Here is a 14,134-nt window from a genome sequence, read left to right on the forward strand (position 1 = left end):
GCTAAAACATAAAATTGATACATATTAACCTAAATATAGAATAAATAATAGATAGAATGACAATATATCATACATTTGATATCAATGTATATTTTGAAGCATGATTATTTTACAACATAATTAAATAGAGAATGGAAACGGAAATATCATAAACACAATCCAATGGCCTTCAACGCAGCGAAGCCTGCCTTCAGCTGGCCCTAGATAATGATGTTAACTACTTCAGCGAAGTGGACGCCACACTAAACTCCAAAATGTACAGACGATTCATATTAAAAAACAAATACAACTTGTGTTTTTATCTACCTATATCAATCAAAACTACTTGATAAATAAACTCAAAATGTATACCAGGATTGGAATTTATAAACATCCTACTGTCTATCTTTAACTGTTTTATGATTTTTGCTTTACACTACGGCATCTATAAAGATGGACATATACATTTTCTTGTTCCTCTAAGTTATACAATGTAACATTTCTCAAAATTAAAGATTACGATTGTATTTGTTTGGGTAATAATTGAAATAAAATAAAATACCATCTAAGTGTATTGTAGGTGACCACCCATCAGCATTTCTACTATCTTCTGCATCTTGGCGATTCCATCCCTCTTCCCAGGTAAATGCCGCTTTAGGACATCCACTTTTAGGATGATATAAACCATATGTACCATGTGGCCAGGTTATAGGAATTTTGATAACTGGATCTACAATTAAAGCATATAAACTTCTAAATTCTAAAATTCATTTAATAACGCAACATAATACCGTCTATAGAGTTGTTGAGATGATAATCGTACTTTTTCAAGATTCTCCAATTTAAAACAAATTACTGCAACTGAGATTATCATGATGTTTGATTTTTTTATTGAAACATATTTTTTACATTTGGAGGACGGGTTTTTTTTTCAAAAAACATTCTCCATTAATACAGGAACCAACTGTAATCCATTTCTAGACGACTTGCTCCTTTATCAATGTGAAGCTGGTTTCATAGAGAAGCTTATTTGGAAGAATAAAAATTGTAAATATTTTTTTTAAAGATATACTCCATCAAAAATTAACTAACGAATGCAACAGATTCATTTGAATTTGTCTCATATCTTGGCTTACATCTAGAACGGGATAATTTAGGTCGGTTGAGAACAAAATTTTGCGACAGAAAATATTTATTTCGGCTAACCAATCGTAATGCACATGATCTTGTGTTCCCCATCATGATTTCTTGGTAAAGGGTTGCTGCTTATAATAAAGCTATTAAATCAAGAGTTTCATTTGGTGAAGTTCAATAGATATTCCTTTAGGAATATCTGTTTCATAAATGATGTCGAATATGTTCCACTTGTTGTATTCACAAACTGAAACTTTTCCTGAAACGGGACCTTACGAGTTAGACTTATAATCAGAGTTGAGTGTACTTGCTTGAACAACACGACATGTGCCACACGTGGAGCAAGATATGTTTATTCTTCTAGAGCATCTGATATCACCAATGGATTTTGTTGGAATCCTCTTTACTCAGTCTTTAGTTTTTAATATTGTATGTTGTATTTTGTTGTTTAGCTTCTCATCGTTTTTGCCATGTCATTTTCTGTTTGTTTTCGACTAATGCTTTTAATTATAACTTTAGTATTTTTCGTCTCTTTTGTCAAAAGTCCACTAAAGTTGTTTTAAATTCTATCTCGCTATAATACATCGGAATAGGATTTATGTTTATCCTAAACATTTTTTACAAACTGAAAATAAATATAAAACATGTTTGCTAACGAAATCCTTGTTTTTACTGTGCACGAAAATAACTTTGTAAAAAGAGAAAGGGAGTAGCTTATGACTTAATTAGTTAGTTATTTAATTGGAACTGTGCATTACTAGTAAATAGGATGTTAATGATACTCACCTAGTGGTTTTGATGTTAGTCCATTTAAAATTGGGTATTCACCCATGGCCTTCAAAACATTAGCTTGACGTTGTTGCAGATTTAACCCATCTATTTCACTGCAAATTCCATTTGAAAAGAAAGTAGTTGAATTGTTCCAAAACGCATCTTGAATAAAGTTAGCGATTGTTCCCATTTTGTAAGCGAGGGGTTCTGGGTTGTCTATTGTTCCAATGCTTAATGTACCGTCTAAATCACCTCCTTTTATTTTGTAAATATCGCTATGGCTCAGCTTACTGATATATAGTGTATATACCGTACCATATCCCATGAAACCTTCTACAGATACTGATCCTATCTCCATGTCGTACTAAATACAAAAGTAAAGCAAATGTTATTATTTAAACTATCATGATATTAACATCGATTCATATAAACGTGAATACAATTGAGAATGGAAATAGGGAATGTGTCAAATAGACAATAACCTGACCATAGAGCAGAACCTGTTCCGGAAATATCAACCGAACTAACTCTGTAGGTGTAATGTTGATAAAGTCATATTTAAAAAAAATATTAGGATTGCTATTTAAAATTGGTTTTCAGTTTGTTAGTAAATTTGTAAACATTTATTCGTTTTTTGGCCTATTATGAGACAATTTACATTGCATACTTAAACATTGATCTACATTTAAAGTGTATTTTTTTCATTGTTCATAATACTATACATTTATTTCCCATGCCTGAGGGAGATATGAATATTTGTTCACCCAAGAATATTCATATGTCACGAGGGTTCTGCCCGAGGAAAATGTGATATATCGAAGGTGAGCAAAGCTTCATATCTCCCGAAGTTTTTTTATAACTGAACGCGACAAACACATTGATAAAAAGTACGGATCAAAAGTTAAATATTGGTCCTGACGACTGAAATAAAATTGAACAAATAATGATTTTTGCTATAGCTATTCAAAAATAATAGAAGTTAAAAACCGTATGTATAGTTAACGCGCGTTACGTCGCATGAGGGAGTACCTACACTTCAGAGGGGACTATGATATTCAGAAAGGAATATGAAGATGTTTGCAATGACACGTGGGATAGTCTCAACCAATCAAATATTGATTAAACTATCAATATGTATAATCAGTTGAATAGTATATATTATTCTCCAAGTTCAATGTTCTTCATATTCATCCTTTTCTGTTCGATTTATATTTCAGATGCTTTCCTCGACATTGTCAACCTGAGTGTTCCTTTGATTTTATAAAAAGAATAATGCCCCATACATACTCAAATAAATGGTCTAAACGACTGGTCTTGAGAATTTTTAATATTTGAAATTGGAATGACAAGGTACTTTCATAGATACGTTATTCACTGAAATGAAAACAATAACACTTCTCATACCGACTGTAGAATTTCTGCTATTTGTGACGCTGATTGTTCATATCTGTTAACAGTTTTTGTTCCAATGTCCACTCCAACTACCACGTGCTGAAATTCAATCAATTGGACAGCATAAACAAATTATATATGGTATATCATTTGTATTACGCATGGACTAAGCCAGGAATGGGAGAGTTGTTTTCAACTTCAAAACGTTTTATTTGTCAGCTTGTATGTACTAACTATTTTTTTTATAAACCTTTGAGGTAGAATTGTTTTTATACTTTTCATTATTGCATGATGTCTTCCATATCAAAGGTAGTGTTTATAGCAATATACAAATGTATATATTGTTAATGGCCAACGCGCATCAGTCAAACGAAGTGTTTGCTTGTGATTAATCTAATTATGATTTTATATCTAGAAAATCTTTTTTTAACTGTCTTTTTGGATACAAACATCTGAACTATACATACAAACACTTGAAGCCCTGTCAACAGTTACAATCCGGTCCCCTACTTTGGTAAGCATTTACTTACAGTTCCCCATACATCTAAGAACTGACGATATATAGCTTGATTGTATTGTACAGGCAGGTGACAAACAACACTTGCAAACTCGTCCGTGACTTTGTGAAGATCAGGATACATTGGCGGTAAGACATATCTCGTTCTTCCATTGTTACATACAGTTTCTGTATCTCTGAGCACGTCGTGGTTATTGGTAGTTCTGTGCTCAATGTCTTTGAAAACTGTTTGTAATATATAAATATTAGATGCGACTAATTTCTTTTAACTATGTACCAAACAGAGTTAGAAAAATGAATTTACGCATTCTCACATTTTATATTATGTATGTAAAAGTAAAGAACATAAATCTGCGTGTTCATTTCTATGATTTTAAGTTTAAAATAAATTAAAATTATTAAAATAAAAACCGACTTTGTTAGAAAGATCAAATAATAACTCCATAACAAACACAATTCCATTTTTTTGTCACTTTGAGAAAATACAATTATAAAATAACAATAATTGTATTCCTGTGCGTGTCTGATGGGCGTCAAGTTGGTTACCTATTCCCTATTCCCTATTCGTTACCTATTCCCTATTCCCTATTCGTTGCCTATTCGTTACCTATTCCCTATTCCCTATTCGTTACCTATTCGTTACCTATTCCCTATTCCCTATTCGTTGCCTATTCGTTACCTATTCCCTATTCCCTATTCGTTACCTATTCGTTACCTATTCCCTATTCCCTATTCGTTACCTATTCGTTACCTATTCCCTATTCCCTATTCGTTACCTATTCGTTACTTATTTGATTTTTAATATCCTTCCCCCTTTTTAATTATGGCATGGAATAGTTTAATATGGCTGCCGTTACCATGGAAACGGCACAATTGTGAAAAAAATGAGTTTTTGGTTTTTGGTGAACTGTTTGGATATGCTTCAACTCAGAATCATCATATTTTAAAACAATGTAGGTGCCCACTATATACAGGTGTTGGATGATTTTGGCGATCATTGGAACTACTATGTTGCCATGGAAACTACACCAAAATTTTCAAAATTCTAAAAATGCTCAAAACTTCATGAAACTTCACAGTAATGATGAGCAACATTGGAGTTGGAATTTCCAAAATAGGTCTTGTTACCATGGAAACAATGCAAAAAGGTCAAAAATTTCAAAAATAAGAATTTTCCGCAAACTGGATGAAACTTTACAGGAATGGTAACTGGCATAGGCAGAGTTGGATTTTGAAGTTAGAATTTTCAAAATGGCCGCCGTAACCATGGAAACAGCAAAAATATCTAAAATTCAAAATGTTCAAACTTAATGAAACTTTGCAAAAGTGTTACTAGACATCTGTAGATGCTCTCTTTGACTTTGGAATTGTCAAAATGGCTGCCGCTCACCTGGTAATAGGGGGAAGGGGTGCCTTCCGTTATTGCTAGCAATTACAAATCTAGTTGTTAATAGTCTTACATATGGTAATAGTTCTGAATTGGTTGAGGTAAAATGATCTTTTTATGACTTATTTATATGTGTTTGTGCTCAACCGATCCTTTTACTTCATGTTCGATACGCATTTGTTCCTTACTTGTTTTTTTATACGTTCTACCTTTTAACTGCTTTATGTCCGTATGTTTGAAGATGGATCTTGGTTCGACGGGATGAAATCACCGTGTTAGCGCTTGCTAAAAAACGAAGATGTGGTATGATTGCCAATGAGACAACACTCCACATTAGACCAAAATGACACAGAAATTATCAACTATAGTTCACTGTACGGCCTTCAACAATGAGCATAGCCCAAACCGTGTAGTCACCTATAAAAGGCCCAGACATGACAACCTCATACAATTCAAACAACAAAACTGACGGCCGTATTTCATATACAAAAAAATAAACGGAAATATGTAACACAAAAACAAACGATAACTACTTAATTTCAGGCTCTTGTCTAGGGACAGGCACATACTTACATAATGTGGTAGAGTTAAACATGTAAGCAGGGTGTACATCGTTTCGGAGCATGCTATTACCTTGTTTAATTCGTTCCATCACTCGCTTATAATTCGCTTATAATACGTGTATCTTACGTTAACGTTGCACCTTTTAAAACATGATTTTCAATTGTTTTGTTGTCTCTGGTGGAAGATTTGGGCTCTTAGAGGTGATATAACTCTATAAGTGCATTTGTATCCGTTCCAGCGGTCGGATAATACCCTGTTAAATATTCGTTACTAATTCGCTTTTAAAAAGTTTGTTGTACGTTGCACCTTTTAGAAAAGGATTTCCAATTGTGTTCATATCTCTGGTGGTAATAATGTGTTCTTATAGATGAAATACCCCTATAAGCGCATATGTACTCGTTCCAGCGATCGGTTAATACCATGTTACCTATTCGTTACCTATTCACTTATAGTACGTTTGTTGTACGTTGCACCTTTTAGAAAAGGATTTTCAATTAAATTCATATCTCTGGTGGTAACAATGTCTTCTTAGAGATGAAATGACCCCATTAGAGCGCATGTACCCGTTCCAGCGCTCGGTAAATAACCTATTACATATTCGTTACTTATTCGCTTTTAATGCGCGGGGTATACGGTGCACCTTTAAATAAATCGTGTTTTAATTGTGTTCATGTCTGGTGGTAACAATGTGTTCTTAGAGATGAAATGACCCCATTAGAGCGCATGTACCCGTTTCAGCGCTCGGTAAATAACCTGTTACCTATTCGTTACTTATTCGCTTTTAATGCGCGGGGTATACGGTGCACCTTTAAATAAATCGTTTTTTCATTGTGTTCAGGTCTTTGGTGGTAAGAATGTGTTCTTAGAGATGAAATGACCCTATTAATTAGCGCGCATGTACCCGTTCTAGCGCTCGGTTAATACCCTGTTACCTATTCGTTACCTATTCGTTACCTATTCGCTTATAATACATTTTTTTATACGTTGCACCTGTTAGAAAAGGATTTTCAATTATGTCCAGGTCTCAGACGGTAACAATGTGTTCTTAGAGATGAAATGACCCCATTAGAGCGCATGTACCCGTTCCAGCGCTCGGTAAATAACCTGTTACCTATTCGTTACCTATTCGCTTTTAATGCGCGGGGTATACGGTGCACCTTGAAATAAATCGTGTTTTAATTGTGTTCAGGTCTCTGGTGGTAAGAATGTGTTCTTAGAGATGAAATTACCCTTTTAGCGCGCATGTACCCGTTCCAGCGCTCGGTTAATACCCTGTTACCTATTCGTTACCTATTCGTTACCTATTCGCTTATAATACATTTTTTTATACGTTTCACCTGTTAGAAAAGGATTGTCAATTATGTCCATGTCTCAGGTGGTAACAATGTGTTCTTAGAGATGAAATTACCCTATTAGCGCTCATGTACCCGTTCCAGTGCTCGGTAAATAATCTTGTTACCTATTCGTTACCTATTCGCTTTTAATGCGCGGGGTATACGCTGCAACTTGAAATAAATCGTGTTTTAACTGTGTTCATGTCTGGTGGTAACAATGTGTTCTTAGAGATGAAATGACCCCATTTGAGCGCATGAACCCGTTCCAGCGCTCGGTAAATAACCTGTTACCTATTCGTTACTTATTCGCTTTTAATGCGCGGGGTATACGGTGCACCTTGAAATAAATCGTTTTTTAATTGTGTTCAGGTCTCTGGTGGTAAGAATGTGTTCTTAGAGATGAAATGACCCTATTAGCGCGCATGTACCCGTTCCAGCGCTCGGTTGATACCCTGTTACCTATTCGTTACCTATTCGTTACCTATTCGCTTATAATACATTTTTTTATACGTTTCACCTGTTAGAAAAGGATTTTCAATTATGTCCATGTCTCAGGTGGTAACAATGTGTTCTTAGAGATGAAATTACCCTATTAGCGCTCATGTACCCGTTCCAGTGCTCGGTAAATAATCTTGTTACCTATTCGTTACCTATTCGCTTTTAATGCGCGGGGTATACGGTGCACCTTGAAATAAATCGTTTTTTAATTGTGTTCAGGTCTCTGGTGGTAAGAATGTGTTCTTAGAGATGAAATTACCCTATTAGCGCGCATGTACCCGTTCCAGCGCTCGGTTAATACCCTGTTACCTATTCGTTACCTATTCGCTTATAATACATTTTTTTATACGTTGCACCTGTTAGAAAAGGATTTTCAATTATGTCCAGGTCTCAGACGGTAACAATGTGTTCTTAGAGATGAAATGACCCCATTAGAAGGCATATACCCGTTCCAGCGCTCGGTAAATAACCTGTTACCTATTCGTTACCTATTCGCTTTTAATGCGCGGGGTATACGGTGCACCTTGAAATAAATCGTTTTTTAATTGTGTTCAGGTCTCTGGTGGTAAGAATGTGTTCTTAGAGATGAAATGACCCTATTAGCGCGCATGAACCCGTTCCAGCGTTTGGTTAATACCCTGTTACCTATTCGTTACCTATTCGTTACCTATTCGCTTATAATATATTTTTTTATATGTTGCACCTGTTAGAAAAGGATTTTCAATTATGTCCAGGTCTCAGACGGTAACAATGTGTTCTTAGAGATGAAATGACCCCATTAGAGCGCATGTACCCGTTCCAGCGCTCGGTAAATAACCTGTTACCTATTCGTTACCTATTCGCTTTTAATGCGCGGGGTATACGGTGCACCTTTAAATAAATCGTTTTTTAATTGTGTTCAGGTCTCTGGTGGTAAGAATGTGTTCTTAGAGATGAAATCACCCTATTAGCGCGCATGTACCCGTTCCAGCGCTCGGTTAATACCCTGTTACCTATTCGTTACCTATTCGCTTATAATACATTTTTTTATACGTTTCACCTGTTAGAAAAGGATTTTCAATTATGTCCATGTCTCAGGTGGTAACAATGTGTTCTTAGAGATGAAATTACCCTATTAGCGCTCATGTACCCGTTCCAGTGCTCGGTAAATAATCTTGTTACCTATTCGTTACCTATTCGCTTTTAATACGCGGGGTATACGCTGCAACTTGAAATAAATCGTGTTTTAATTGTGTTCATGTCTGGTGGTAACAATGTGTTCTTAGAGATGAAATTACCCTATTAGCGCGCATGTACCCGTTCCAGCGCTCGGTTAATACCCTGTTACCTATTCGTTACCTATTCGTTACCTATTCGCTTATAATACATTTTTTTATACGTTGCACCTATTAGAAAAGGATTTTCAATTATGTCCAGGTCTCAGACGGTAACAATGTGTTCTTAGAGATGAAATGACCCCATTAGAGCGCATGTACCCGTTCCAGCGCTCGGTAAATAACCTGTTACCTATTCGTTACCTATTCGCTTTTAATACGCGGGGTATACGCTGCAACTTGAAATAAATCGTGTTTTAATTGTGTTCATGTCTGGTGGTAACAATGTGTTCTTAGAGATGAAATGACCCCATTTGAGCGCATGTACCCGTTCCAGCGCTCGGTAAATAACCTGTTACCTATTCGTTACCTATTCGCTTTTAATGCGCAGGGTTTACGCTGCAACTTGAAATAAATCGTGTTTTAATTGTGTTCATGTCTGGTGGTAACAATGTGTTCTTAGAGATGAAATGACCCCATTTGAGCGCATGAACCCGTTCCAGCGCTCGGTAAATAACCTGTTACCTATTCGTTACTTATTCGCTTTTAATGCGCGGGGTATACGGTGCACCTTGAAATAAATCGTTTTTTAATTGTGTTCAGGTCTCTGGTGGTAAGAATGTGTTCTTAGAGATGAAATGACCCTATTAGCGCGCATGTACCCGTTCCAGCGCTCGGTTGATACCCTGTTACCTATTCGTTACCTATTCGTTACCTATTCGCTTATAATACATTTTTTTATACGTTTCACCTGTTAGAAAAGGATTTTCAATTATGTCCATGTCTCAGGTGGTAACAATGTGTTCTTAGAGATGAAATTACCCTATTAGCGCTCATGTACCCGTTCCAGTGCTCGGTAAATAATCTTGTTACCTATTCGTTACCTATTCGCTTTTAATGCGCGGGGTATACGGTGCACCTTGAAATAAATCGTTTTTTAATTGTGTTCAGGTCTCTGGTGGTAAGAATGTGTTCTTAGAGATGAAATTACCCTATTAGCGCGCATGTACCCGTTCCAGCGCTCGGTTAATACCCTGTTACCTATTCGTTACCTATTCGCTTATAATACATTTTTTTATACGTTGCACCTGTTAGAAAAGGATTTTCAATTATGTCCAGGTCTCAGACGGTAACAATGTGTTCTTAGAGATGAAATGACCCCATTAGAGTGCATATACCCGTTCCAGCGCTCGGTAAATAACCTGTTACCTATTCGTTACCTATTCGCTTTTAATGCGCGGGGTATACGGTGCACCTTGAAATAAATCGTTTTTTAATTGTGTTCAGGTCTCTGGTGGTAAGAATGTGTTCTTAGAGATGAAATGACCCTATTAGCGCGCATGAACCCGTTCCAGCGTTTGGTTAATACCCTGTTACCTATTCGTTACCTATTCGTTACCTATTCGCTTATAATATATTTTTTTATATGTTGCACCTGTTAGAAAAGGATTTTCAATTATGTCCAGGTCTCAGACGGTAACAATGTGTTCTTAGAGATGAAATGACCCCATTAGAGCGCATGTACCCGTTCCAGCGCTCGGTAAATAACCTGTTACCTATTCGTTACCTATTCGCTTTTAATACGCGGGGTATACGCTGCAACTTGAAATAAATCGTGTTTTAATTGTGTTCATGTCTGGTGGTAACAATGTGTTCTTAGAGATGAATGACCCCATTTGAGCGCATGTACCCGTTCCAGCGCTCGGTAAATAACCTGTTACCTATTCGTTACTTATTCGCTTTTAATGCGCGGGGTATACGGTGCACCTTTAAATAAATCGTTTTTTAATTGTGTTCAGGTCTCTGTTGGTAAGAATGTGTTCTTAGAGATGAAATCACCCTATTAGCGCGCATGTACCCGTTCCAGCGCTCGGTTAATACCCTGTTACCTATTCGTTACCTATTCGCTTATAATACATTTTTTTATACGTTTCACCTGTTAGAAAAGGATTTTCAATTATGTCCATGTCTCAGGTGGTAACAATGTGTTCTTAGAGATGAAATTACCCTATTAGCGCTCATGTACCCGTTCCAGTGCTCGGTAAATAATCTTGTTACCTATTCGTTACCTATTCGCTTTTAATACGCGGGGTATACGCTGCAACTTGAAATAAATCGTGTTTTAATTGTGTTCATGTCTGGTGGTAACAATGTGTTCTTAGAGATGAAATTACCCTATTAGCGCGCATGTACCCGTTCCAGCGCTCGGTTAATACCCTGTTACCTATTCGTTACCTATTCGTTACCTATTCGCTTATAATACATTTTTTTATACGTTGCACCTATTAGAAAAGGATTTTCAATTATGTCCAGGTCTCAGACGGTAACAATGTGTTCTTAGAGATGAAATGACCCCATTAGAGCGCATGTACCCGTTCCAGCGCTCGGTAAATAACCTGTTACCTATTCGTTACCTATTCGCTTTTAATACGCGGGGTATACGCTGCAACTTGAAATAAATCGTGTTTTAATTGTGTTCATGTCTGGTGGTAACAATGTGTTCTTAGAGATGAAATGACCCCATTTGAGCGCATGTACCCGTTCCAGCGCTCGGTAAATAACCTGTTACCTATTCGTTACCTATTCGCTTTTAATGCGCAGGGTTTACGCTGCAACTTGAAATAAATCGTGTTTTAATTGTGTTCATGTCTGGTGGTAACAATGTGTTCTTAGAGATGAATGACCCCATTAGAGCGCATGTACCCGTTCCAGCGCTCGGTAAATAACCTGTTACCTATTCGTTACTTATTCGCTTTTAATGCGCGGGGTATACGGTGCACCTTTAAATAAATCGTTTTTTTAATTGTGTTCAGGTCTCTGGTGGTAAGAATGTGTTCTTAGAGATGAAATTACCCTATTAGCGCGCATGTACCCGTTCCAGCGCTCGGTTAATACCCTGTTACCTATTCGTTACCTATTCGCTTATAATACATTTTTTTATACGTTGCACCTGTTAGAAAAGGATTTTCAATTATGTCCAGGTCTCAGACGGTAACAAAAAAAATGTGTTCTTAGAGATGAAATGACCCCATTAGAGCGCATGTACCCGTTCCAGCAATCGGTAAATAACCTGTTACCTATTCGTTACCCATTCGCTTTTAATGTGCGGGGTATACGGTGCACCTTGAAATAAATCGTTTTTTAATTGTGTTCAGGTCTCTGGTGGAAAGAATGTGTTCTTAGAGATGAAATTACCCTATTAGCGCGCATGTACCCGTTCCAGCGCTCGGTTAATACCCTGTTACCTATTCGTTACCTATTCGTTACCTATTCGTTACCTATTCACTTATAATACGTTTGTTGTACGTTGCACCTTTTAGAAAAGGATTTTCAATTGTGTTCATGTCTCTGGTGGTAACAATGTGTTCTTAGAGATGAAATGACCCTATTAGCGCATATGTACCCGTTCCAGCGCTCGGTTAATACCCTGTTACCTATTCGTTACCTATTCTTTACTTATTCGCTTTATATACGTTTGTTGTACGTTGCACTTTTTAGAAAAAGATTTTTACTTGTTTTCATGTCTCTGGTGATAACAATGTGTAATTAGAGATGAAATGACCCTATAAGCGTGCATGAACCCTTTCCAGCGCTCGGTTAATACCCTGTTACCTATTCGTTACCTATTCGTTACCTATTCACTTATAATACATTTGTTGTACGTTGCCCCTTTTAGAAAAGGATTTTCACTTGTGTTCATGTCTCTGGTGGTAACAATGTGTAATTAGAGATGAAATGACCCGATTAGCGTGCATGTACCCGTTCCAGCGCTCGGTTAATACCCTGTTACCTATTCGTTACCTATTCGTTACCTATTCGTTACTTATTCGCTTTATATACGTTTGTTGTACGTTGCACTTTTTAGAAAAAGATTTTTACTTGTATTCATGTCTCTGGTGGTAACAATGTGTAATTAGAGATGAAATGACCCTGTTAGCGTGCATGTACCCGTTCCAGCGCTCGGTTATTACCCTGTTACCTATACGTTACCTATTCACTTATAATACGTTTGTTGTACGTTGCACCTTTTAGAAAAAGATTTTTACTTGTGTTCATGTCTCTGGTGGTAACAATGTGTAATTAGAGATGAAATGACCCTATTAGCGTGCATGTACCCGTTCCAGCGCTCGGATAATACCCTGTTACTTATTCGTTCCTTATTCGCTTTTAATGCGCAGGGTAAGTATACGTTGCACCTTGAAATAAATCGTTTTTTAATTGTGTTCATGTCTTTGGTGGTAACAATGTAATCTTAGAGACGAAATGACCCTATTAGAGTGCATGTACCCGTTCCAGCGCTCGGTTAATACTGTAAACCAACTTAATTTCGCGAGCGATTTATTTTCGCGATTTTCGCGAGTAGAAAAATAACGCGAAAATAAATCGTCGCGAATATGTAAAACTTGGATCTTTCCTTATTAAACTTCATCAAGTAAATCAGAAAATCGCGAAATTAAATAGCCGCAAATTGGTCAAGAAAGGGTAAAACGCGAAATAAAGTATTCGCGAAAATAAATTGGTTTACAGTACCCTGTTACCTATTCGTTACCTATTCGTTACCTATTCACTTATAATACATTTGTTGTACGTTGCACCTTTTAGAAAAGGATTTTCAATTGTGTTCATGTCTCTGGTGGTAACAATGTGTTCTTAGAGATGGAATGACCCTATTAGCGCATATGTACCCGTTCCAGCGCTCGGTTAATACCCTGTTGCCTATTCGTTACCTATTCGTTACTTATTCGCTTTATATACGTTTGTTGTACGTTGCACTTTTTAGAAAAAGATTTTTACTTGTTTTCATGTCTCTGGTGATAACAATGTGTAATTAGAGATGAAATGACCCTATTAGCGTGCATGAACCCGTTCCAGCGCTCGGTTAATACCCTGTTACCTATTCGTTACCTATTCACTTATAATACATTTGTTGTACGTTGCCCATTTTAGAAAAGGATTTTCACTTGTGTTCATGTCTCTGGTGGTAACAATGTGTAATTAGAGATGAAATGACACGAATAGCGTGCATGTACCCGTTCCAGCGCTCGGTAAATAACCTGTTGCCTATTCGTTACCTATTCGTTCCCTATTTGTTACCTATTCACTTATAATACATTTGTTGTACGTTGCACCTTTTAGAAAAGGATTTTCACTTGTGTTCATGTCCCTGGTGGTAACAATGTGTAATTAGAGATGAAATGACCCTATTAGCGTGCATGTACCCGTTCCAGCGCTCGGATAATACCCT

General features: G+C 36.7%; 1 pseudogene; it reads right to left on the minus strand.

The window, feature by feature from the left end:
• The window catches only part of LOC143048492 (uncharacterized), a 30,143-nt pseudogene that overhangs the window by 6,095 nt on the left and 9,914 nt on the right, over nucleotides 1-14,134 (minus strand).

This window comes from Mytilus galloprovincialis, chromosome 10 (genome assembly GCF_965363235.1).
Source record: "Mytilus galloprovincialis chromosome 10, xbMytGall1.hap1.1, whole genome shotgun sequence".
Classification (NCBI taxonomy): Eukaryota; Metazoa; Mollusca; class Bivalvia; order Mytilida; family Mytilidae; genus Mytilus; species Mytilus galloprovincialis.